This window comes from Pimephales promelas, chromosome 17, assembly GCF_988280905.1.
Source record: "Pimephales promelas chromosome 17, fPimPro1.hap1.1, whole genome shotgun sequence".
NCBI classification, from domain to species: Eukaryota; Metazoa; Chordata; class Actinopteri; order Cypriniformes; family Leuciscidae; genus Pimephales; species Pimephales promelas.
In genome coordinates, this window is record NC_142785.1 from 25,277,789 (window position 1) to 25,302,730 (window position 24,942).

At 37.7% G+C, this 24,942-nt stretch overlaps 1 protein-coding gene across 7 annotated transcripts in view; it reads left to right on the forward strand.

The window, feature by feature from the left end:
• Positions 1-24,942, forward strand: part of rbfox3a (RNA binding fox-1 homolog 3a) — a 494,366-nt gene that overhangs the window by 47,542 nt on the left and 421,882 nt on the right. For 3 of the 7 annotated variants that reach the window (XM_089122269.1, XM_089122266.1, XM_089122273.1), the window contains exon 1: positions 9,863-10,265. The exons of 2 other annotated variants lie outside the window; for them this stretch is intronic. The gene's annotated coding sequence lies outside the window, so the exon portion shown is untranslated. Of the gene's footprint in view, positions 1-9,862; positions 10,266-24,942 lie in introns of those variants that run through there. 2 more of the 7 variants (XM_089122277.1, XM_089122278.1) reach the window with 1 other exon arrangement.

Below are 24,942 nucleotides of genomic sequence, written 5' to 3' on the forward strand. Positions count from 1 at the left end.
TGTAGTGTATGTGTGCGTTGTGTAAATATCAGACATCCCAACAAGTCTCCCAGAAGTTCCGGGAGTCTCCCGCAGATTGATAGCGGCTCCCTGATGACCGCAAATGAGTTAATCTCTAAATGTGTTTCAAACTGTGCTGCGCACGACAGAGCGAGAGAACCCTTGCGTATGCGTAGTAAAAGTATAACCTGTGGGAAAAAAGGCGTTTTAAATCTTATTTTGGGGCAAAGTCATCAAACTTTTTCAGCGATTTTTATCATATTTTACTGCTGTTTCTATACATGCAGTTTTTATGTCCCGGTGACCAGTGAAAGTGACTCTCTGGCTCTCTGTCCTTTCATTTAGATAGGAGCCTGGTCTTGTTAGTCCGAAATAGCTGCCCGGAGGCGTTGCCAAGATGGCGGCCGAGTGCCATGACTTGCCTAAAAGGACTTTGGCGCACCACTTCACCATCTTGCTTGGAGTCAATGTTTGACAGGTTTGCTCTCTCATAGTAACGGTGGCTATGATGTGTGATTGGACAATGGCTGTTTTGGGGAGGGGCCGTTGAAAGGTCAATATTGCAAAAAAAAAAAAATTAATACGTATCGAACTCACTTGTTGGGAAATTGGTTCTGCTATTACGTAATGTGTTTGCGAGCAAATGAAGCATGCTTAGTGTAGAGCTTTACAGTCAATACTCCTACATGCTACCAATCTAGAAATGCTACTAAAAAAGTAGCCTACAAATCTGAGACATTCCTGGTTGACAGGTGTGAACATCCTTCAGTCAAGGTTATGAGATGGGCCGGGCAGGGCCGAATGAGTTCTCAGTGATCATATACCCTAATTTGAACAAAGCATAATGAGGGGCTGTAATAAAACATCTGTTTTAGCATAGTCGGTGATTAAAACTGACCTTTGAGTAAGACAGGAGAGTGCTTAACGACTGGAGTGGTATGCAACGTGAAAAATGAATGCATTATCAATGTAATTAATGTCTATAGTGGACCTAAAGGCATTATGCAAATTGCACTGAATCTTAATGCCTTTCACATCAAATGTTCTGTCTGGTGATTGCCCACAGACTTTCCTCATGAAGGTTCAGTTCAGCATTGCATTAACTCTCCAACCTTGCTAAACTTAGTCGTCTCCATCTTGAAAATGTTAGAGTGGTTTAGATGAGTGCCTGAGGGGTAAATGTCTTAGTATTTTGATTCCTAACTCGTGACATGAAAGATTTTGAAATGTGTACTGTAAAGTAAATCATTTTCAGAATCTCTGTGCTTTTAAGTTGTTGTTTTCAGGGCCGAAATTGCACCTAATTTCCTTTTACCTGTCACACTTCTTTCTGTTCGTCAGGTTGTACATTAGTAGTGCAATTAAGTTTCTAAACCTCTAAGTAGAAATTATTCTGCCTGTTGTAAATAAAACAACAACAACAAAACAATCATTTTGACTCTTTATTTTTGTCTAAAAAAATAAAAATATGATTAAAAAACTATCTATCATTCCCAGGGAAAATTTTCTCTTCATCCTATTTACTTTTGCCTCATTTGATTTGCTTGTTCAAAGTCGTTTCCAGTCATTTCTTATTGTTCCACACATGATTGTTCTGTTGATTGAGAAATTAATTTTTAGCAGTGATCCAACTCTGAAATGAATTACATTGTTTGAATTCAGTTGAATCATTTTATGAAATAGATGCCTTTTTAAATAATAAATTATACATTCTGAGGGAATACATAAATGCATACTGGGCTATAGTTATGTCAAAAATTATGTTTTTTTCTTTTCTTTCTTTTTTTCTTTTTTTTCCTTTTTATACATACTGTAGTAAAAGCTGTCATCAGATATTCATTGTTTACACTCAGGCTCTTGGTTGGCACCAACTTTGTAAAATGGCTTATTACCAATTTAATTTTGTCCTCTTGAAATTGCTTGGTTTTACATTTATGTTGAGAGTTTTTGGCTAATTTGACAATATTTTAATGGTGTGACTTCATTAGTTATTCTGAGAGCACACAAAAACATCAATTATAACCTTAAATAAAGCGAAACTTCAAATAATGACATTAAGGAATCCATATCAGTGCAACTTATACACTTATTATTTTGATTCTAGGGAATATATGCCTAGTTTTAACTTGTAAAAATACACCGTTTACCATCTAAATGGCTAGAACAGCAAGGATTTTTCAGAAATGAAAAGAAAAAATAAATTTATGTCAACTTAGATTACCAGATTCCACCCCCAAAGTGTTGCTTATAAATTGAAAAGAACTTTAAGCTTTGTTGAATGCGTATGAGCTAAAACTATGACACGATGGATGGGTCAGGCACGAACCAACGTCAGAAGACTCAACACAATCTCATGGCAATTCGCAACAATTTTGGCAAATTGCTGACTAAATTGTATGAATTTGTTTAACACTTTTTCGTATGATGTGAAATTGCCACCTCGAGACTGGTTTGGAAAAGTATACTGTAGCTTGCTAATGATAATTTCTCGCATGCACATTGACATGTAATGTGACCTTGTCTGTGTGACTGCAAAAAAAGAGTAACATATTGACACTTGCTTGACACAGAAACATCTTCATCTCACACAAAGTGCAAAAAGAGCTCTCCACTCCCTCTTTTGTAAACCTAATGACCCTTTGTGTAAAATAGATTTGATTAATCTGGACAGAAGAGCTCTTATCCTAGCTGATGTGCTGTTCACTTTGTATTCATTAGAGTTGCGTACTGTGATAATACAGGAAGAGGGGAGTTTCCCTGCACCCCCACCAAGGCCAACTTTTTCATCAATGCACCCGCAGTGCTTATAGGGATTTAGATTACCCTGCTTCATCAATAAGCTGCACAGGTCATCGATGAAATTATCCTTTGAATACAATTAAGGAAGTAATAAAGCCTTTCATTGTCCTTGACAGATTGATGGTCTTAATCTTTGTGGTGAGAACATTACCTGCTCATATAGCAATGTGAGGTGAAATGTCCCCATATTGCCTGACATAAATATTACAGGTAAATAACGGTTCTAAAGTGTCCATGCAGCACAGAACCGATGCTTTTAGGCGACTTCATATTGAAAGAATGATCCTAATTTACACGCTCGCAACCTAGTGTCACTGATTAATTACAACTTGTTTATCTCAAATTATCTACATTAATTAGACACATGACTGCAGTGACCTGACAAATGGGGGCCGTGTTATTAAAACATGTTTTTATGCCGGAAACTGCTCTCTTCCCAAAAAATGTTTTCAGTTCTCGGCAAGATAATTAACAGCCAGCGAATGATTTCCATGCTTTAATTTTTAATTTTTTTTGTTGTCAGAAGAGCACCATGCACCTTTTGTAGAAAAGCTCAGAGATGGGCCGGACTCGAAAGGAGAAGTAAATCCGAGCTGCTGTGAGTTAAGTAGCATTTCGTGCTCTCTCGATAAATAATTCACTCTCCAGCGATCACACCAAATTTAATTAGCTCTTGTTATCCTGATATTATCAGGGCCTCCATGCTGGAGCATCTCTATCTGCATCAGGGCGAGAGGACCTCTCGCTGCACACACTGCCTCTGGGTCACAGGACGACACACACACACACACACACACACACACACTCTTACAGTGGCACACGTGCAAACTCGCACCTCTGCTGATTTAGTGTGAAGCCAGTTAAAGATTACTAAGCTGAACAAGGAAAATGAACATTGCACAGAGGGCTTTTGCTCAAATTGTGTCGGGGTCACGTAGTGTCTTACGTTGTGTAATTGGTGTAACAGCAACACTCCTGTAACAAATGTGTGAAGAGTACTGCTTTTCCAAACAGCTTTTACCTCCAAATGATTGTCTTTCTGTTAGCCTCAAAGGATGTTTTATGTTTTAGCACTGTTTTCTGCCATTTTAATATTACATAATGCCTATAAAAGAACATATTTAAAATAGAAAATGTTGAGTAGTTACTTGGGACATGTTTTCGATGTGTTAAATCTGATGTGGAAACTCTTAATGTGGCTGTTGTTCCTCCTTGTAAACGAAATACAGTTGAGATCTAATGGAGAAATCTCCCTCTGCTTGCATCTCACGTGTATCTCCTCTTGAATTTCAAAAGATCTCAATAGTGTCTCCAATGGTGCTCAAGGCAAGTCTGAGATTTCATTTATATTTTCAAAGTTATAATTGAATTTTAAAGGTGTATCTCTATACTTTGTGCATCAGTCACGAACAATAAGTTACATACAGTGCATCTAGAGAACTAGTTTCCACCAGCCGGAAACTGAAGTCTCCCCGGGGGCCGCCATTGGCTAACAAGCCTTCACCTGCTGTTAGCATTCCATTGACTCCCATTCATTTTGGCGTCACTTTGACAGCGAATAACTTTTCATCTGAGGCGTTTAAAGACTTCATTTGTCCATTGTTTATTTCTAAAGAAACACGACTATATATAAAAGGCTCCATTTCCTTTTATCTCAGGTTATGGCCCCGTAGAAGCAGTTTATGTATGAATAGGCTAGCGATTGCGTCATAAGACGTGACTGTCGCACAGTAAAGAAATGACCGTAGACAGAAGTAGAAGCTTGTGTGCAATCGGGGGGACGTGGAGGCATAAAGTCAATGCTCGTTTGAGCCTGCGCAGTGCGCTTGCAATCAGGAAGTGAGTGATTCTAATTGACTTCAGTTTTCTCTGTTGAAGTCTAAGAGGTCGCTATGTCCATTTATTTTACTGTCTATAGTTCCCACCAGGTTTGCAGCAAGACCTTCAAGCAAAGTGTATCATTTAACTTTTTAAATGAATACATTTTTACGTTATTTATTAATATTAATTCTAGGGCTGTCAAACGATTAATCGCATCCAAAATAAAAGTTTGTGTTTACGTAATATATGTGGGTGCACTGTGTATAATTATTTTATATATATAAATACACAAACATGCTTATATATATATTTAAGAAATATTTTCATGTATACTGTATATAGATTTATATATAATTTATATTATATATAAGTATAAATATTTTATATATAATTAATATTTTTTTCTTAAATATACATGCATGTGTGTGTATATATATATATATATATATATATATATATATATATATACAGTATATATATATACACACACACAAAATAATTATACACAGTACACCCACATAAACACAAACTTTTATTTTGGATGGTATTTTGGTTTGACAGCCAGGAATTGAAGTCAGGAATTGAAATTTAAAACGTAGAAAATGTGTATGGATGCTTAGTGAATGAGGCCCTTTATTTTATGTTTATTTCTTATTGGAATTTTCAGTAGAAAAGTGTGAGAAAGTTGACTTTTAAATGACAAGATAATTTGCAACTGAGCACCTTCTAAGGGAGGGTTCACGCTTGGCATGTTTGGTTCGATTAAAACGAATAAGTGTGAATCCGAATCCTGGCGCGCACCTAACAAGCAGGACCGAGACTGCTGAAAAGATGAACGCAACCCGGACCAAAGGATACGACCTCAAAACAGGAGATGATGTCACAAGATGCGACTCTAAAAAAGACATCTTGAGGTCCGGCGTTAAAAATGACTAAGCAAACCAGGCGTAAATCAATCATGTAAACTAGTGTGAACACACTAAGTGTATGACTTCACTCTAACATTAAAACTTTTACAAAGAAGCGATTACGTTTTGTGTAATATTGTAACCCCATCTCAGACATGTATAATGTTATTGGCCACTGAACTGTCTGTGTGCTGGAGCTCTGAGCTGCAGTGGCATGGTGTGATTCGCCCAGGCTTAATTGCAGTGATTGTGAGAGCATTGTAGCAGTATAATGTGGTGGTGTTCAGGGAAGCATAGAGCCGTAGAGCGATCAGTTTGAGGAGGTGACTGGTTGTGAGTCACACACACACACACACACACACACACTTGTCAAAAGCGAGGATGGAACAGAGAAAGACAGCAGCCCTAGGAGTCTAAAATTTGTCTAACCTCATGATAACTGGATTTTGAGTTTTAGGAGGATTTTTGAGCATATTCAGCAGTATGGTTATTACAGAAAGTGTCAGGACTCTTAAAGGGATATTCCTGGTTTAATAGAAATTAAGCTCAGTTGACAGCATTTGTGGCATAATTTTGATTGCAATTCATTCATTTACTTATTTTTACTTTTACCTGGTTGGGAAATAGACATTACTGCCCAAACAATACAAGCAGAAGGGGACACATTTCTGAGGATTTAAATTTAGAAATGTGAGGCTATAATAATAATAATTCATATTATATATATATATATATATATATATATATATATATATATATATAATAAATTATAAAATAATATATAATATAATAAAATCACCTTTACATTTTTGTTAACATGCTTCTTATTATTCTTGTTAACTTTATTTAAATGTAAAATTCCTCTTGTTATTTATGCAGTTGATAGTGTTTCATTGTCATGGCAACAGAGGTGTAAAATTGTAAAGCCTTTTACACTAATCATGTTTGCATATTGGTCCCATTCACGTACATTGTAAATTTCTCACTGTAAGTTAGATTTTGCTTTCTTTTGAATTGGGACAAAATGTATCTTTTTAATCCTTTTAAACGTATTATTATTGTAGTTTTTTTTTTTAATGAGTTTATAGTTTTATTATTTATATATATATATATATATATATATATATTAGGGCTGGGCAATGATTAATCGCGATTAATTGCATCCAAAATAAAAGTTTATGTTTACATATTATATGTGTGTGTGTAGTGTGTATAATTATTTTGTATATACACATGCACGTATATATTTAAGAAATATTTGCATGTATATATATTTTATTCATTAATATTATATATAAATATAAACATTTGATATATTAATAACACATTTATTTATATACATGACTTAAATATATACATGCAAATATATACATGTGTGTATTTATATATACAAAATAATTCTACACACTACACACACATATATTATTTAAATGCGATATATATATATCGATATGCAATATATATATATATATATATATATATATATATATATATATATATATATATATATATATGTGATATGCGGATGCGATATATATATATATATATATATATATATATATATTAGACGTTATACTTAATGGTGATAAACATTGTCTGACAGCATCTGTCAAATGATTTTGAATCCCATCCTAACAGCCGGTCATAACATCTCAGTCGTTCTCTCGCAGATTTCTCTCTTCAGAACATCAGACCGGGCAAGAGCGGCCTGTCCCTTCCCCTTGTTATTGGCAGCTTGACATTATCAGGAAACGTAAGTGTCTCAGGAATCAAGACTCCATCTCTGCGTCGCTCAACTTCTGCATCGCCACGTTCCTAAATCAGCCTTACGTTCCCGACAGCCATGTTAGCTTTACCTCACTTCACCCCCTCACACCTCAAATCTTGTTAGTCATTCTCCAAAAGCGTCAAAGACATCTTTATTGCGTCTGGGCTGGCAATGTTTTTTTTTTTTCTTCTTCTTCCAGTGTGACAAGATAAAGGCGAGTCTGCACTTCAAACAGCTTCTGTTGGCTGCGCAGGAATAACAATCGGCGCTTCATTATTTATTTTTCGCCTCTGTTGTCTCTGGCAGTTATCTTAGCCATACGTCGTTATCCAACAACCCCCCGCACCACCAAAACCAACCCCCCCACCACCACCACCCAATCCCCATCCCCACCCCGACAGTCCTCCTCCCGTTATTATTACGAATTCAAAAGAAATAGTTTCTGAAGTGTAGCGAGCGCCTGGGGAGCTGATTAGCTATTTACAGATGCCACCCACAAAATCCCATGACCCTTGGAGTGGAGGCTGCTCGCAGACAAGCCAATTAGCAAAGAGAGAGGCTGCTGTCTGCTATTAATGCTATTATTCTCTCTATAATGCCGGCTATTGTTATTCTTTGTGTAGCTGTGTGGTGGAAGCTGAGGGCACCTGTGTGAACCTGTTAATGGAGGTGCTGAGTGCCGGTGATGGGGCTGAGGGAAGGGCAGGTGTGAGTGGGGAAATCCCAGTTTAGAGGCGTTGTGAACAGGCTGCTGCTTTGAGATCCATTTCAGGCCCACAGCGTTAACCGGATATGATTATTGACTGCTGGGATTCCACACTGTGGATGAGTGAAAACACTGGGGCTTTTTTTTGTGTATGTGCGTGTCTGACTGCGACTGGGTTTTTTACTATAGAAAGTTGATTCTTTTTGTTCTTGAACATGGGTCCGTTTAGATGCATTCTTGCAACCTGTTGTTTGAATATTAAAAACGCTTGACATCTTTTGGCATCTGCATTTTGGCCCATTCTGTTGCATGTATGTAGCAATTTTGTATTAGCTGCCCTATAGAAATTAATGAGTTTAAATTAATACACAATTGAGATTTATTTAAATTTACAAATAATTACTAAAAATGATGACTATGTGACTGGGATTGGCTAAAAATATTATAAAATGTGTCAGATATATTATTTTATGTGCATTTAGGATCAGCAAGGTTTTTGTTTTGAAGGAAACAAATACTTTCATTCATCAAGGAATTATTAAATTTGTCAAAAGTGACAGTAAAGACATTTTATAATAATGATACATATGATAATGATACGTTATTTTGAACTTTTATTAATCAAATAAGCATATTAAATTGATTCCTAAAGGATCATGTGACACCGAAACCCTGCTGAATATTCAGATTTGCGATCACAGGAATAAATAACTGTTTCAGTGTCACATGATCCTTTAGAAATCAATTTAATATGCTGATTTGATTATTTATTTATTGTGGTATTACTGTTTTTACTGTATAATACACACAGCCTGGGTGGGCATAAGAGACTTTTTTGAAACATGAACACATGAAAAAACCTAAAGTTTTTAATAGTAATAGTAGAGTAGGCTATAATATTATATTATGATAAATTATATATTGGCCTACATTGGTCTGCCATTTTTTAAACTGTCACAAATTTATAACTGTAATTATGCATATTGGCGTGCAACACACTCTGATGATGACCAGCAATAATCACCACAGCAACAACAAGCGCATTGATTTTGATAATGCCGATAAGTGCTAAAACATTATTGATGAGTTGAAGTAGTACCAGGTGTAATTTATGAGACGCATTCTCTGATAGCAAGGCATGAATTACATCACAGTGCTAAGATCAGAGTTCAAATGGCTAATTTAGCTTTTAATTGAAATCAGTGGAGTGTAGTCTACCCTGACAGCATTGAGCGCTCCGGGGCCCATGGGGCTGCCATAGACTTTCCACACTTTATATCCTCAATTTACACCATCAGTTAAAGATGTCTCCCAGCATCTCATGATGAAACTCTTTTATAGACCATGTTTGGGTCTTATATAGTCTAGATTTCTTGCCAACTTCCCAATGATGAGCTGGAATGGTCAGGTATAAATCAAACATCAACTTTAACTGCAAGCATGCATTTATTGCATTACATGACAAAGGAAAATATGATTTCTAAATGTGCATGTGCCAGTATGTATTGTGTCAGAGAAATGGTATAATTTTAGTGCGGATTAGAGATTGAGAGAATGATGGCGGAAAAAGAATAGAGGGCTGTAGCTGCCTCTCGGCTCTATCGTTCAGTACCTGTCAGCCTGTGTTAGTGGTCGGAGCTTTCCGAGAAGGGCTCGCGTGAAACTGTCAGTGCATCCTCTCCACCTCCGCGTTCTGTCTCTCCTCCTCCTCCTCCTTCCTCCCTGTCCATCCCTCCCACCCTCATATCTCTCTCCCTCCCTCCCTCTCTCTCTCTCTCTCTCGCTCTCTCTGATGTGTTCTTACAGTGTAAGACGCAGTGAGTGAAAGCCCAAGCACCCTCCCCAACACACACAAACCCACCGCTTACACACATACACCCCGCTTGTGTGAACTTAAACACACATACACACACGACAGACGCGTGTGGTTGACCGCACCGGGCTCTCGGCTATGTGTGAAGACGCGCGGCACGCCAAAGAAGCAGCACTACTGAATCTGACGCTCGCTTTTTAGCAGGACCGCCAACCAGATCGCATCGAAAAACCATCCTCCTCCTACTCTCTCTCTCTCTCTCTTTCTCTCTCTCTTTTCAGTTGTACTTGTGTGAACAGAGCTGGAGAAAAGGAAATACCTCCCCCCATCTCTCTCTCTCTCTCACTCTCTCTCTCTCTCTCTCTCTTTCTCTGTCCTATGGTGGGATAAACAGTGAAAAGATGAGCCTGTGATACAGCACCAGACCTGAGTGACCTGACAGCTCAAACTGTGAGTACACGAGTCTCATACTTTTACTTCTACACCGGCACACCACTCCAGCCTATCCATACAAACTCTTTTAGTTGTTGTAAGTCTATGATATTTGAATCTTTAAAGACAGGTGTGTTGTCAACGACTGCTTTTTAACCTTTGAGAAAACTCCGCGGTTGGTCGTTTAGATTTGCGCTGAATGATTGGTTTCATTTTGATGAAACAAATATCCTCCGGCAATTGTGGTGCTTCGTGAATTTAAGTGGCAACTTAAGGCATCCAGAACTGCGTGTGGAGATTCGTAGTCGCGTTTTCTCACATGCGTTATTCATAAGTACACCTCGCTCTTCGTTTATCCCAGAAACGGGGCACTTATCTGTTATGATGGACCCTCCGATCCTTGCATTTTTATGAGAAGGCAGAGAGTCAAAAATGAAAGGACATCATCATCTCAAAGAGTGTCATCCATATTTCTGTCATTCTTCGTTTTAATTCAAATGATCTGTGTGTGAAGTGGTGCTATTGTTTACTTTGAATACTTTACCTTTTGTGAAGTATCTTTGTTGTTTTTAAGTATTTCTTTTTCACAGCTAAATATAGCAAGAAATATATCAAATATTCTGCAGTTTTATTGTGTAACTCAATTTTGAGTGAGGTTCCTTTTGTATAACTGTATTCTTCTTTGTTTTATCATTTGGCTATGTAGTGCATAAGCCTTAACTGTGTGTTACAGTAGAATGTGTGTGTTTGAGTGCTGGATGAGAAGAAAGTGAGAGGTTTGCCTCCTCTTCGGTTGACCGGACAGAGAGTGAGAGAGAAAGAGATGCAGACAGAGAGACAGAGAACAGCGCGTCACATTCGGCTTGCTTGTGACGGTTTGCTCGAGCAGTGTAGCATAGCTGTCAACTGAAGCGGGAACACAGTGTTACCCTTAGCCTGTAAACAGTTAGGTAACAAAGTGAAGTCTTTAAAATGGATTTCAGGAGGGTTTTTTTTTTTACGTTGAGTAATCTTTTATGTCAGAGTACATATGAGCATGATTTATTTTTTGATTTATTAAAAAAAGGTGAGTGGTAGGAATAAGCTAATATAACATTATACCAAAAATCGTTTAATTTATTTATTTTTTTGTAGATTTCCTGAAACGGAATGTGTAAATGTATAATTACTGCTCTACATATGTGCCATCAAAGGAAGACTGAAGAACAGTTTCTTCCTCTTAGCTGTTCACATATGTAATTACATTGGTAATAGATAGTTGCTTTGCCTTCTTCCACTAAACTTTGCACCTTAATGTTATATCGCGTATATTCATATTCAATAGGCATCTTTATAATACAGCAAATAATTTCATACATTTTTACTAATATACATCTTAAAGTCTAACATTCTAATCTTTATTACAGACTATTTGTCTGTCTATAGTGTATTTATCATGCACACTTCTCTCATGTTGTTTTTGCACTGCCTGAATCCATTTTACATGTACATAAAGGGTTGAGAAACAATATATATTCTTTGTTTGACAATAGATATTAAGTTGCCCTGTCAATATTGGCCCCATTTTTTTTAGCATCATATCAAGAATAAATATTCAGATTTTAAATTAATTAAACACTTGCTTGTAGTGTGCAATAATAGCTAGAAAAGTAACGCTTTAATACGTTTTGCTGGAAAAGTGTGGCATAATGTACAAAGCCTTGCTGATTTGTTTATAATTTTGTATCCAAAGTCATAATTCTAGTAATCATAAGTAAACAAAGTAAACATAAGAGTGTAAATACTGGACCAATAAGATGAGGAGTTCGCTCAACACTTTTGCCAGCAGCTCATCCTTATTGTTAAACCCTGAAATTGCAATAAAGTACTTTCAACAACAACAACAACTACTATGACAATTGAATAGAAAGCAACATCTTCTGGTAGTTAATCGAGCTCTCCACCTTTTTTCTCTCCTATTCTCACTTTCCGGTGTGTTTGCGCTTGTGTGATTTCACCATTAGGCTTGACTACTGTGCCGTTTCTCGATATGATGACAATTTCCTGCTGAGGCGCATGTCAAATGAAAAATGGTGTGAGATGTGTGAACCACATGGTCAGAAAGGTTCACAGCTTGTGAATGCAGATTTCATTCATCCATGTGTTACCAAAGAGCGTAGCACTAACATGAAATGAGCTTTTTAGAAAGCTTCTTGATTTCAACGTAAAATTGGCATGTTACTTAACTCCATCCCAGCATGAGACTCTGCTGTTTTGTCGAAGGATTTTGTATTGAATTCTCCTGTCAGAACGAGCTACATGGAAGTAAGCATCTGTGTAATAAACGATAGTGATGGCTTTTAGATGATCTGCATAGTTCTTTGCAAAAGTAGTGTAACCAGCCAGAAAAATAATCGTCAATGTCAGAGTATATATTGTGTACATATCACTTTATTGGCTTTTGAATTTGCTAAAGGCATAAGGTAAAACTCTATATTGCATCTCAAAGACTTATAACTTAATATGTGCTCTTCGCTTTTCAAATCGCTCGTATACAGCCCTGCGGTGAAGCGCATGTTAGGGGTTTGACAGGTGAATCATTTAAATGCGTTTATCTATATATATATTATAGATAGTAGTGGTTTAAAGAATTGATTGTTGTGTAGGTCAATTAAAAGAAATGATAAAGTCTATACTAACAAAGAATGTCAGAATTGGTGCCAAATAGAGTAGTTATATCACTTTGGGTGTTTAGACTGGCAGTGATTTTTTGGCATTTGTGAGTCACTCATTTACTAAACTTGATTTCTTATCTGTAACTATTTGTTTTGTGAAAAGCATAGATTGTATATAGAACAGCGCTTGTCTATCTGGGGTCCAAAATATAGCCGGTGTCTAAGTGGGAAGAAATCCAGAATCGGACAGGATGCTCATTGAAAAATAATGGCAAGCAATATGAGGCTACAGCGAATGGCTATTTTTTACAGCTGCCTGGATTCCAGAAGTATATATTTATTTATTTTCTCCACAGGGATTTAAGCAATACTTCAGTATAGATAATTCAGGAATAAGTTGTAAACCTTGAAACCGAAACAACCAGCTCTACATTACAAAATTCGGTTCTAAGATAAACTTTTAGAAAAGTCCAAAACTGCATCATTTTTGTGAGGTAGTAAGCTATAAAGCATTGTAAATGATATAATCATAATCGGCAATGACCGTACAATATAAAACTATTGACTTTTATATCAAAGCACAAAAGTACAATGTGTTAGAAATTGTAGTAAACATTGATACTTCTCATTGCTTAATAGCCTCATAGCTAATGGTTGGTCTGTTGAAATATTTGCGCGTTATTCCTAAAAATCAAATTTTCTGTGGATATTTTTTTCACGCTAATGAACAAACACCCTCAGCATGGCACCATAAAGCAGCTTTTTTTCATTTGTGTGTGGGCATTTTCTGTGTGCTTTTTGTTTCCACATTTTTTTTGTGTGCATATGACCAGGATTTAATCTGTCATATCCAATTTATTCCGGCTTTTATGTGGTCTGTCTTCTGCTTTATGGTGATAAAAGCGAGGTAAGGTGGTACAATATTCCCATGGGAACGGACTGGAGGTTCAAGTCCAGTCTGTCATGTCTCGATTCCACACGCTCTGTTGTCCCCCTCATTTCGCTATATACCATCTCTATCGATTCAGTATAAAAGACACAAAAGACATCTGTACATTCATGCTTATATGTATCATGCTATATAATATCAGCTCTGTCCACTGTATTATATAAATGAGAATGCTGAAGGACAAACTTAGCCCTTCCTTTCTGCGCAGTACATAAATCACCCAAGTGTGAAAATGCACATGCGGATTATCTGTCATTGAATTCACGTATTGACAAATTGGAGCCGTAGCCATATTTGTTTGTAATCTGAACCTAATGATGTGTTGGCTGAATGCGGTCGCGTTGCGTTAGTCCAGGGTTAAAGGGAACCACCCTGACCTCACCTTGGACCCCTCACTGTCACAGTTCCCCGGCAAGTGACTGATGCAGGACTAAAGGACCTACTTGTTTATGTTCAATGGAGAGCTTTCTCTCCCGTCTCCCTGTTTATTTATGAGCCCCTCTCATCCAGCCTGAGCGAGGGGAGATAAATCTGTCACACTCAGATCTACTACCGCTACAACCCACCCGTGCACACCAGCTAACTCACACTCTCTCTTTAGTAGGTTAGAGTACATGAAGACAACATTTGCTTTTTATTTTGCCTTGTTTTTATTTCAGGATTTTGAAACGGGGTACAACGGGACTAAAAACCCCCTTAATTGATTGTTATTCGTAATAATAGAATATACTCTAATTGATTTGCCATCTGACTGAAGGCTCCATGACAGACGTCCATTGGCTATTTGTGTACAACAGACGCTAATGCTTACAGTCAGCTGAGCATTGCTTTGTTTTGATTTCTCCTTAAATATAGTTTCGAGAGGACACATGATTTATGTGTTTGAAGTTCAGAGTGATCGGTGGGTCCGGAAACAGTGACTCATCTTCTTGTCATAACTTGTCATGCTGCTCATATTTTTGGATGGAGCTGCATTAAAGGCCTTCTGTTTGATCATCTGTCTATTTAGAAATGCACCGGAAGTGCTGTCACTCACAGCATTGAGCACCTGTTAAAAATATTTGCAAACATATTTTAATGCAAGGTGGATGTTTATTTATATAGTTTATAGGTATTTTTTTTTTTGTGGTTGCAAAGATACTGCAAGTTAGCTCGAATTGGAGTTAGATAAAATTATATATATATATTTATATATATATTTGTTCAATTAAAATTATATACACTGTATATCTATATATATCAGCCTGATTAAAAGATTTGAATGGAACTATATGTGTAATTTAGCTAGAGTTGAAATATATATATATATATATAGATATAGATATATATCATTTTAATTGCACAAATGTCTCCAATTCTGACATGTGATAAACATCACAGAACATGTTGGCGACTATATGTATAATTTAGCTAGAATTGAAGTCATTAGTGCAATTAAAATGATATATATATATATATATATATATATATATATATATATATAAAAACAGATGTCTCCAATTCTAGCTAAATTATACATATAGTTCCATTCAAATCTTTCAGTAAGGGGTCAGTAAGATTTTGATAATTATTTTACAGAAATGAATACCTTTATTGCTTGTGCATTGATCAAATGTTACAGTAAAGACATTTACATTGTTACAATAATATATATATATATATATATATATATATATATATATATATATATTAATACGTCAATATACGTATCTAAATGACCCTTCAATATGCGTATTTGGTGCACAAGAAATATTTCTTATGATCAATATATACATACATATATATATATATATATATATATATATATATATATATATATATATAATTTAAAAAAATATCATGGATCCCCCAAAAATATTAAGCAGCACCACTGTTTTCACCATTGATCATAAGAAATATTTCTTGTGCACCAAATACGCATATTGAAGGGTCATTTGGACACGTATATTGACGTATACAGACAAAGCTTTGCTATCACAGAAATAAAGTGCATTTAAAATACACATATTTCACAATATTACTGTTACTGAGCAAAAAGCCACTTTGGTAAGCACAAGAGTTCCTTAGAAAAAAAAAAAAACTTTACCCAAAGAACTAGGCTAATGCTAAATTTAACAGACCAAACTGTGCCTCCCACATTTGTTTACATTGTTTAGCTGGCAGATGATGTTGTCTCTGAAATTCTTTTATCATTATCAGTCCTTGTTTTCCCATCAAATTGTGTGAAAGTTTAAAGTGAGGCAGGCTCAAAGGAAAGCTTTAAAAATGCATCTAACAGCAGCAACAACCTTTGGCGATGTGTGTTGATGACAGCTCTAGTGTAATCCCACAGTATTCAGCTAGGCAACATTTCCATATGCGACTGCCAAGACCGTAGCAGTCGAATCCATGCCCTCCAAGGAACGGCTTTGATAGTAGGACTCACAGAGATTGTGTGGTCCTAGACTGGATAATGCTAGTGCTATCCGTGAGACTCCCGAGTGAAAAAAAAAATCAAATCACAATGCCGGTTATGGAGTGAGGAAGAGTGTAAATACTGCGCACAGTATCATAGGGGAGGGAAAACATCACAGCAACACCTGGTTAGGGGTCATAACTTTTCCAGTTAATGTACAAACTGCCTCCTTAACGGTGAACAGGAGCTGAGAAAAGAGGGACCAGTGTTCGGACTGTGCCTCTGAAACGCCCTGACAAAAGACAGCTTAGCCAACAATTTCCTCTCCTTCACAGAGGGGGGAAATAAAAAAGCAAACTGGCTGGGGGAAAGACTAGCTTTATCCACAGTCCTTTTGATGTTGGATTTTGTGTGTGTGTGCGTGTGTGTGTGTGTTCAGGGCACCGCCGGTCCTGCGAGAGCATTGGTTATCATTGTGTGTCAAGGGAGGAATATGGTCTCCTCTGACCCCTGGAGAGACACTCCTGCGTCACCCGAATCCACCAAAACAGGCAGAAAAGCTAGTTAACACGGCAGCCGTCGCGGACACACAGACCCTGGCCATTAGCGAATGCTCTCTCTCTCTCTCTCTCTCTCTCTGTGCAGGGTCTGGTGGCAGTGATTAGAGCGCTGTGGAAGCCTCTGTAATAAGGACGAGGCTACGGCTTTTGCGCTGGCATGATCTGCTGTGCGGCCGTGGCGGGTATTTTAGAGGGCTGCTGCAGGAAGATAGGGAGATTGAATGGGGGCGGGGGGAACTGTCCTGAGGTAAGAGAGTAGAAAATGGGTGAACTGGTGTTAGTTGGTAAAAGAGCTGGCACGAGCGACTCGGAAGGGAAATGCACCAGGTTACTGGGCCTATGGCACAATTATCTTCTAGACCTCTACACAACCCATCTCTATTCTGCAGTGGCTTGTTTGTTGTTATCAGTGGAACAATCATTGGCATTTACACTTCAAATGGCATCAGACATGCAAAGATGACATCAGAAGCTGTTTGAATGGGATATAAACTTTGTTTGTTGGTAATATGCGTGTATCCACCTAATTTTTAACATGAGCGTGGATGCAGCCTTTGTAACTTCAATGGGCAAAGCTTCCCGTTACATTTACTTTCAGTATTTTTAGCTGCTACCAGTGTGTTGTGCTGCTTGAAATCCCAAACTGGTCATATTATTTTTAAATGTATTATCATAATCATTAACACGGTGGTTTGTATCACAAAGAGTGTTAATGTTTACCGCATTTTGTTATTCTTGTAGTTATTTACCTATTAGCGGCTAATGAATTGGAAGTTGGACACATTCACTCCAATCATTATGGTGCTTCAATGACATGGTTAAAGATTCTTTTAGTACATCAATCTTCAGGCACATCAACAAAAATAACATTTGTGCCATTTTTTTCCATCATCAACCATGTTGGAGAGAACTACCCTATTGCTGTTGTGGAAGTCCCAAATATGGCGGAAAGCCATCTGGCTTTAACAGAACCATCCAGAGGCACACACAACTCAGTTTATTATTCAGTAAATTTCACACCCGCTTCCAAAGCGTGTCAAATTAGATATGACAATAAGCTCTTATCTGATTAGCTTGCACGACAACAATCGCATTGTCCAATTCGCGTCATTCGCATTGCCCGGTACTTGTTGGCTTCTTTGGATTGACTTTATATGTAATCTTGTGTTAATAATTAAATTCGCTTTTAGCGTGCACACCGTTATGGTGCGTTCACACCGGACGCGAATAGCGCGTCAGCCGCGAATGATTTCAATGTTAAGTCAATGCAAAGACGCGTTATAAAAATTCCTAAATGAATGGCGTGAATTGAGCGTCTGGCGCATTGTGCGCGAATGATTTAGTTAGTGACATTTGTGCATTCACGCGTTTGACGCCCGAGTTGAAAAATCTGAACTTTGTCAATTCGTCAATTCGCGCCACGTTAACCAATCAGGAGCCTAGCTGCTTGCTCACGTGGTGAAGTGTCTGGATGCTTCAATAAATTATTTTGTAATATGACTAATTGCATGGTGGGATTCTTATGCACAACAAAGCAAATATTTTATTACTTAAAACATTATTTCTATATATATGAGACATGTTCATTTTGTATTGAATGTTGTTCATTCCATATCTAGATTATATGAAACAGTATTATTATGTAAAGGCAACCCACATACATGTACCCACAAGTTCGTGTCTGGATGTGAGTGAGAAAAAAATCAAAGGACAAGTTAATAACTTTTGAAGGCTGGCTCTATTTATCATCAAAACAAAAATAAATGGCCGCTAGATTAGGTGGATAAGGGCGTGGGTGATCCTCGCTCCGATGCGGGACAACAGGTCATCAAACTGGGCATGGGACAGGCGGAAGTACCGCTGACACCGGGCGTCATCCAGGCGCAGATCCTGGAGAGGGAAAATGGTGAAACTCGCCAAATGGTTCACCTCCGACGGGTCCGGTGGACACAAATATGGCAACGATGATCCCCACGCCGCTGTTCTAGTTCTCCAGAACAAATACAGTGCCGTGAATCTCTCAATGAATGCTCGATCAACGTAACAAAAGATGGCCGTCAACGGGTTTCGATTTTGACGCAAGAGACGCGCGTGAATTTCGAATTTGACACGCTATTTGCGTCTGGTGTGAACGTAGCATTAGAGTATCTGTAGTTGACTTTAGACAAAACAATGGAAGTCACGCAGCTCAGTTAAAAGAGCCAATCATGCCATTGTAATGAGATTTGAGCTAAAACAGCAAAAGCATGTATGGTATCATTGTTGTCTGAATGTATGAGTTATTTGAAATGTATTTTATTGAGGTGCAGTCTTTAGAATTGGAGATTTTTGTTTTTCCCTGTTCAACTGGATAGCCGTGCATATATGCTAGTTCCCTACTTATAGGTACTACTTAAATAGCTGCCTAGTTGCATTACTAAGGTGGCGGAAAGGTAGGTTTCCTTTAAAGCTAGGGTATACGATTTCAAAGATTGTTCATTATTAATATCCTCGTTTAGATGCTGTTTATGGTTATATAGTATAATCCTAACAATATAAATAGAAAAAAGAACGAAAAAAATCCATTCACTCTATTGGCTGTACAGCCACATAAAAGTTGACCAATGGAAGCTTTGCGAGCGCAAAGCTACATTGGTCAACTGCTCTCATCCAATCACCAGCTACACTTGAAACTCCGCCTGGAGCTCGCGTCTCCACCCCGACCGCGCCCAACCACGCCCGACCACGCCCCCCTTCTGCGTCATGAGAATCGCGCACGTTAGCAGGTGACCGCACATGGTAGCTAGCTAAGTAGCACATCAGACAGCAATGGATAACAACGAAAAATACATCAGCAAGCGTCCCCTGCTTGCCCCTACAAGAAAGTTAGGACGGAAGAGAAAGTCGTTTTGAGGAAAAAGCAGAGACGAAAAGAAAATGTGAAGAACGCCGAAAGTTGAGTAGGATAAATATAGGGTTCACCATTGACCGATGGAGGAAACTTCAGCGAGATCTGGGACTGAATACCGACGCTGACACGGCTGACTTTTTGTTGAGCAGGTAAACATTTATTTGTACTCTTATATGGTGTGACGTGTTACATAAATAGCTTTTTATCAGTCTGAAAACTTGCTAATGCTGCCGGTCGGCATTGGAATGTTAGCTGTTTAGCATCACCTGTATCACGGTTCAAAGTAAATAAATATATTTCTTGAAGTGCTTGAATATATTGCAGTATGCCTAGCGGGTTTCTGTTCGAGAATCAGACATTGCACAGAGTACATCTCAGTTCCGATGATGACAACTTGATTGAGTGACGTTGTTCAAATCGTTTCCCTGTGGGAGGTATCAGGTAGCAGAGGGGAGGGGGGTGTGTGTGGAGAGGCGGGATGAGTTTTTCAAAACTTCCCTCCCGTTTCAGGCTCTCTCGACCGATTTTCAACATCGTATACTACAGCTTTAAAGGGATAGTTCACCCAAAACTAAAATTTCTAGGTCATTCCAAACCTGTATTTTGTACAATATTGGTAACCGAGGCATTTTATTGACCACTGACACATTCCTTTGTATGACAAATATATATATATATTTTGTGACATTTATCAAAACATCTACTTTTATGTTAAGAAAAAAAGTCATACATATTTGGGGAGTTAATTGATAATTTTCTATTTCATCGCTTTTAGATGTCCTTTTTATCGATAGAGATATAAAAGTGTGTTGAATTTGTCCAGTCACACCTGTGAGCTGTAAGTGTAGCTTAGCACAAGGGATGACAGATGGCCAGGTTGTTAGTGAGTGTACGGTTTGACCCGGCCCAGCATGAGGAACAGTCGACTGACAGTGGCCAGTGCAAATCCCATACTCCACTGGACCTTCCCTTTCCCGAATGTCAGCCAGGTCTGGCCTTAAACACTCCCGAGACCCACACTTACTGTTCGGAGCATAACACTTCGATGAGAGGTGAAAAATGGACAGTGTGTGTGTTCACTGAAAGAGAGTCCGAGAAAGATGTCCAGAACAAAAAACAGCCACATTGACTTAACACATACAAACATGCTGACTAAACACAACAGAGAAACAAACACTGACCAAATGTACACTTTGCAAGATGGGTGGGTGCGCGTGTGTGTGTTTAGGTATTGATTTATTGTGTAAAAGCATGGCAACGTAAGTCAATCATAACGGACATGCTTTTGTTTGCATTTGAATCAGGAACAAGAAAAATCCTTTGAGTTTTCAGCAGACAGACATCTTTAAAAGACATTATATGAGGCAAAAATCTTTATTCACACATTTAAACTCTACACTGCACATTTTTGCAGAGCTTTTTGCATTTCTGTTTAGGAGTTTAAAGATAAAAGGGGCTTGATAATTACTTGACTAGACACTTTTCGAAGATTACCAAGTAAAGTTTAAACAGTTCATATGCAGTCATTATTCATGTACATTAAATATACTACAGTATATGCAGATGCACAATATATCAGTACCATATATGCTATTGGCTAACATTAGCATTTAAAAAAAAAATATATATTAGCAAAAAAAAAAATGTTATGTAGGCTATCTTTATCAATCAGTATTGATATGAATGATATTTAATGTACATGCTAATCTCCCCAATTTTTAGGTGTAAATAAGGTATGAGCCTCAATATATCTGGTAAATCAATTACAAGCAGGTCACAGTCTCTCCACAGACCTCATGTGTTTTTTTTTTCTGCAGGATAATTTTAGCCGTAGCTCTTCCTATAGCTGTGGCAGGTAGCAACTGCAGCATTATTAGCAGTGGTTGCATCACTGGCGAGAGAGCTCAGAGTTCACTACCAGTCTTGAACAGTATTGTTGATATAGTGATAGCCCTAGTCGCAATAGGGATGGTGATAGTTAGCCGAGGTTCTGCCCTGGCTGGCTAGAGGCTGTGTCGAGCAGCAAGGCCTGTGTGCCTGCTCTCCCCGTACACTGTCTCTGCACGTGTGCTTTTATTTAGCAGGAGCTGTCATCTCCCATAAACCCTCAGTGCGCTTACATCCATTGCCTCTGCCAACTTCTCTGCGTCAGGCACACTTGTTACAGGAGAGAGAGCTGACAGCTCCGGTCCAACTGGCCGCTCACTGTCCCTGGAGAGAGAGAGACAGGGAGAGAAAGAGAGAAATTTGGTAGCATGTATTAATACCCTTAGGCCAGAAATATACCTTATGTAAGTACGCAAATGTAAACGGTGGCCTGTTGTACATATGTACGTTTTTTTTTTTTTTTTTTTTTTGCGTAGCCCTGGCGGTTACAAACCTTGTTACTCGAAGGATGATGGAGTTATGGTAATATGATGTTGTTCAGGTAGCTTCCTATAAACATGTTGACTTTAGCTTACTTGCTCAGCAAGATTATTTGCTAAATATACTGCTGTACCATGTCAGTAGTTGACCTTAAAGAGAAAGTTATCAGAGAAGATCTGTTTTTGTTACCAAAAGCTATACTGCCCATAGTGAAAATGTTTAACATAGTATGTTAGGACTAACACAATAATTCATTTTGGCAGACAATATAATGATTGTCTGTTAACCCTTGTCAGTGATTTATTCATATTTAACTCTGATTCTATTCTATTTTACTCTATTTTATTTTATTATATTCTCCAAACTGCTTAGTTGTCTGATGTACGGTCTGGGGGATGCTGGACATTCTATTCTATTCTATTCTATTCTATTCTATTCTATTCTATTCTATTCTATTCTATTCTATTCTATTCTATTCTATTCTATTCTATTCTATTCTATTCTATTATACAAACTGCTTAATTTTCCTATGCAAGGTCAAGTGAATGATGGATATTCTATTCTATTCTATTCTATTCTATTCTATTCTATTCTACAAACTGCTTAATTTTCCTATGCAGGGTTGAGTGGATGCTGAATATTCTATTCTATTCTATTCTATTATACAAACTGCTTAATTTTCCTATGCAGGGTTAAGTGGATCATGGATATTCTATTCTATTCTATTCTATTCTAGCCTATTCTATTCTACAAACTGCTTAATTTTCCTATGCAGGGTTGAGTGGATGCTGAATATTCTATTCTATTCTATTCTATTATACAAACTGCTTAATTTTCCTATGCAGGGTTAAGTGGATCATGGATATTCTATTCTATTCTATTCTATTCTAGCCTATTCTATTCTACAAACTGCTTAATTTTCCTATAAAGGGTTAAGTGGATGATGGATATTCTATTCTATTCTATTATATTCTATTCTATTCTATTCTACAAACTGCTTAATTTTCCTATGCAGGGTTGAGTGGATGCTGAATATTCTATTCTATTCTATTCTATTCTATTCTATTCTATTCTATTCTATTCTATTCTATTCTATTATACAAACTGCTTAATTTTCCTATGCAGGGTTAAGTGGATTATGGATATTCTATTCTATTCTATTCTATTCTACAAACTGCTTAATTTTCCTATGCAGGGTTGAGTGGATGATGGATATTCTATTCTATTCTATTCTATTATACAAACTGCTTAATTTTCCTATGCAGGGTTGAGTGGATGCTGGGGATTCTATTCTATTCTATTCTATTCTATTCTATTCTACAAACTGCTTAATTTTCCCTATGCAGGGTTGAGTGGATGCTGGAGATTCTATTCTATTCTATTCTATTCTATTCTATTCTATTCTATTCTATTCTATTCTATTCTATTCTATTCTATTCTATTCTATTCTATTCTATTCTATTCTACAAACCGCTGGTCCTTGCAGGGTCGGGGGAATGCTTGAGCTCATATACAGTATTATATTAATTACATTACATTCTGACTGATTCTGGCCTTATTGAGTAAGGCCGAGCTTACTCCATGGAGTCAATAATTGTCTTTTGGTAAACCGGGTTGGATCGAGTGAGAGCGAGTTATTCAATGGAGGGAATGTTTGATGGTCAAATGGTACCCGTGGATTGCTCTACAGATAGATGTGTTCAGAGACTGCCAGTGTTGAATTCATCAGCATCTCATCTCAGCCACATAAAATAGTATCATTTTCGTGCACATGTAGTCACGGCCACATTTGTGTGGAGGTCACTGTATATTTTGAGTGTAAAAAGCACAGCTAGGGAAAACTTCTCATGTGTCTAAAACGGCTTCTTTGGTTCCTTAGCAGCCATGTTTGCAGGAGCTAAATAAAGAAAGCGTGTAGGAGTGGAGCTTTCAGGACTTTGGAAAGCTTTGGAGTGGCTCCCACTAGGGGCCAGATACCTCCTCTATGTCAGTTAGTCTGCTGGTTAATCATCAAACAAACTACACACAGACAGAAAGCAACACACAAAAAAAAAAAAACTTCTCTTCTCATTTTGTCACGTTCCAGTCTCCTGTAAGCCCTCGAACGGACAGAAGATGAAATGCACGAGGCAAGGCGTGCTGACAACGCGAGGACATCCTTCACATTCGACTTAGTGTTTCCATGAAGTTACAGCATGAGGTCTTCAGGTTTGAATTCAAGTCATTGTACGGTCTCTGTTGAGTCCTTCTCAGCAGGGCTTTCCTTTCAAGTTTTCTTTCCAGTCCAGAGAAAACCAGAACACTTTCTTTTTTTTCCCCCGTCTGCCTGGCTCTTGGGTATGCAGAGAGAGTTTCTGCTGCTTTAGTGTGCATGCTGTTTACTTTTAAGTAAAGAGTTTTAAGTATGCATTTGCAGACTCCGGTGACAATACGTTATCAAGTCATTTCTGCTCTGCGCCCATGCTTGTTTGAGTGTGACATTTTCAAGCGTCGACATGGTTTAAATTCAAACTAAAACAATGGCACTGCATGCGAAGTAAAGTTAATGAGGATGCTTTGTTTTGTTTCAGAGCAACTTGCTGACCACCTTTACAGGACTGAAGAATCAGGATAATACAATCCACGGACAGATAATTACAGCGCAACCCTGATCGCAATGCTAAACAGAAGACCTTCATTCACTACGGCTCTAAGCTGAAAATCCATAAATCACAACTGCTGTCACACCATCACTCTATATCGGTTTTAAAATCCCTGGATTTGACATTACCCTGTCTTCATAAAAACAAAAGATGGCAATATCGTAGAATCTCAGCATGTGACTTCACAGTTGTAGGCTGCGATATTTATTTATTTACAGTTTTTAATTAAACTGAACAC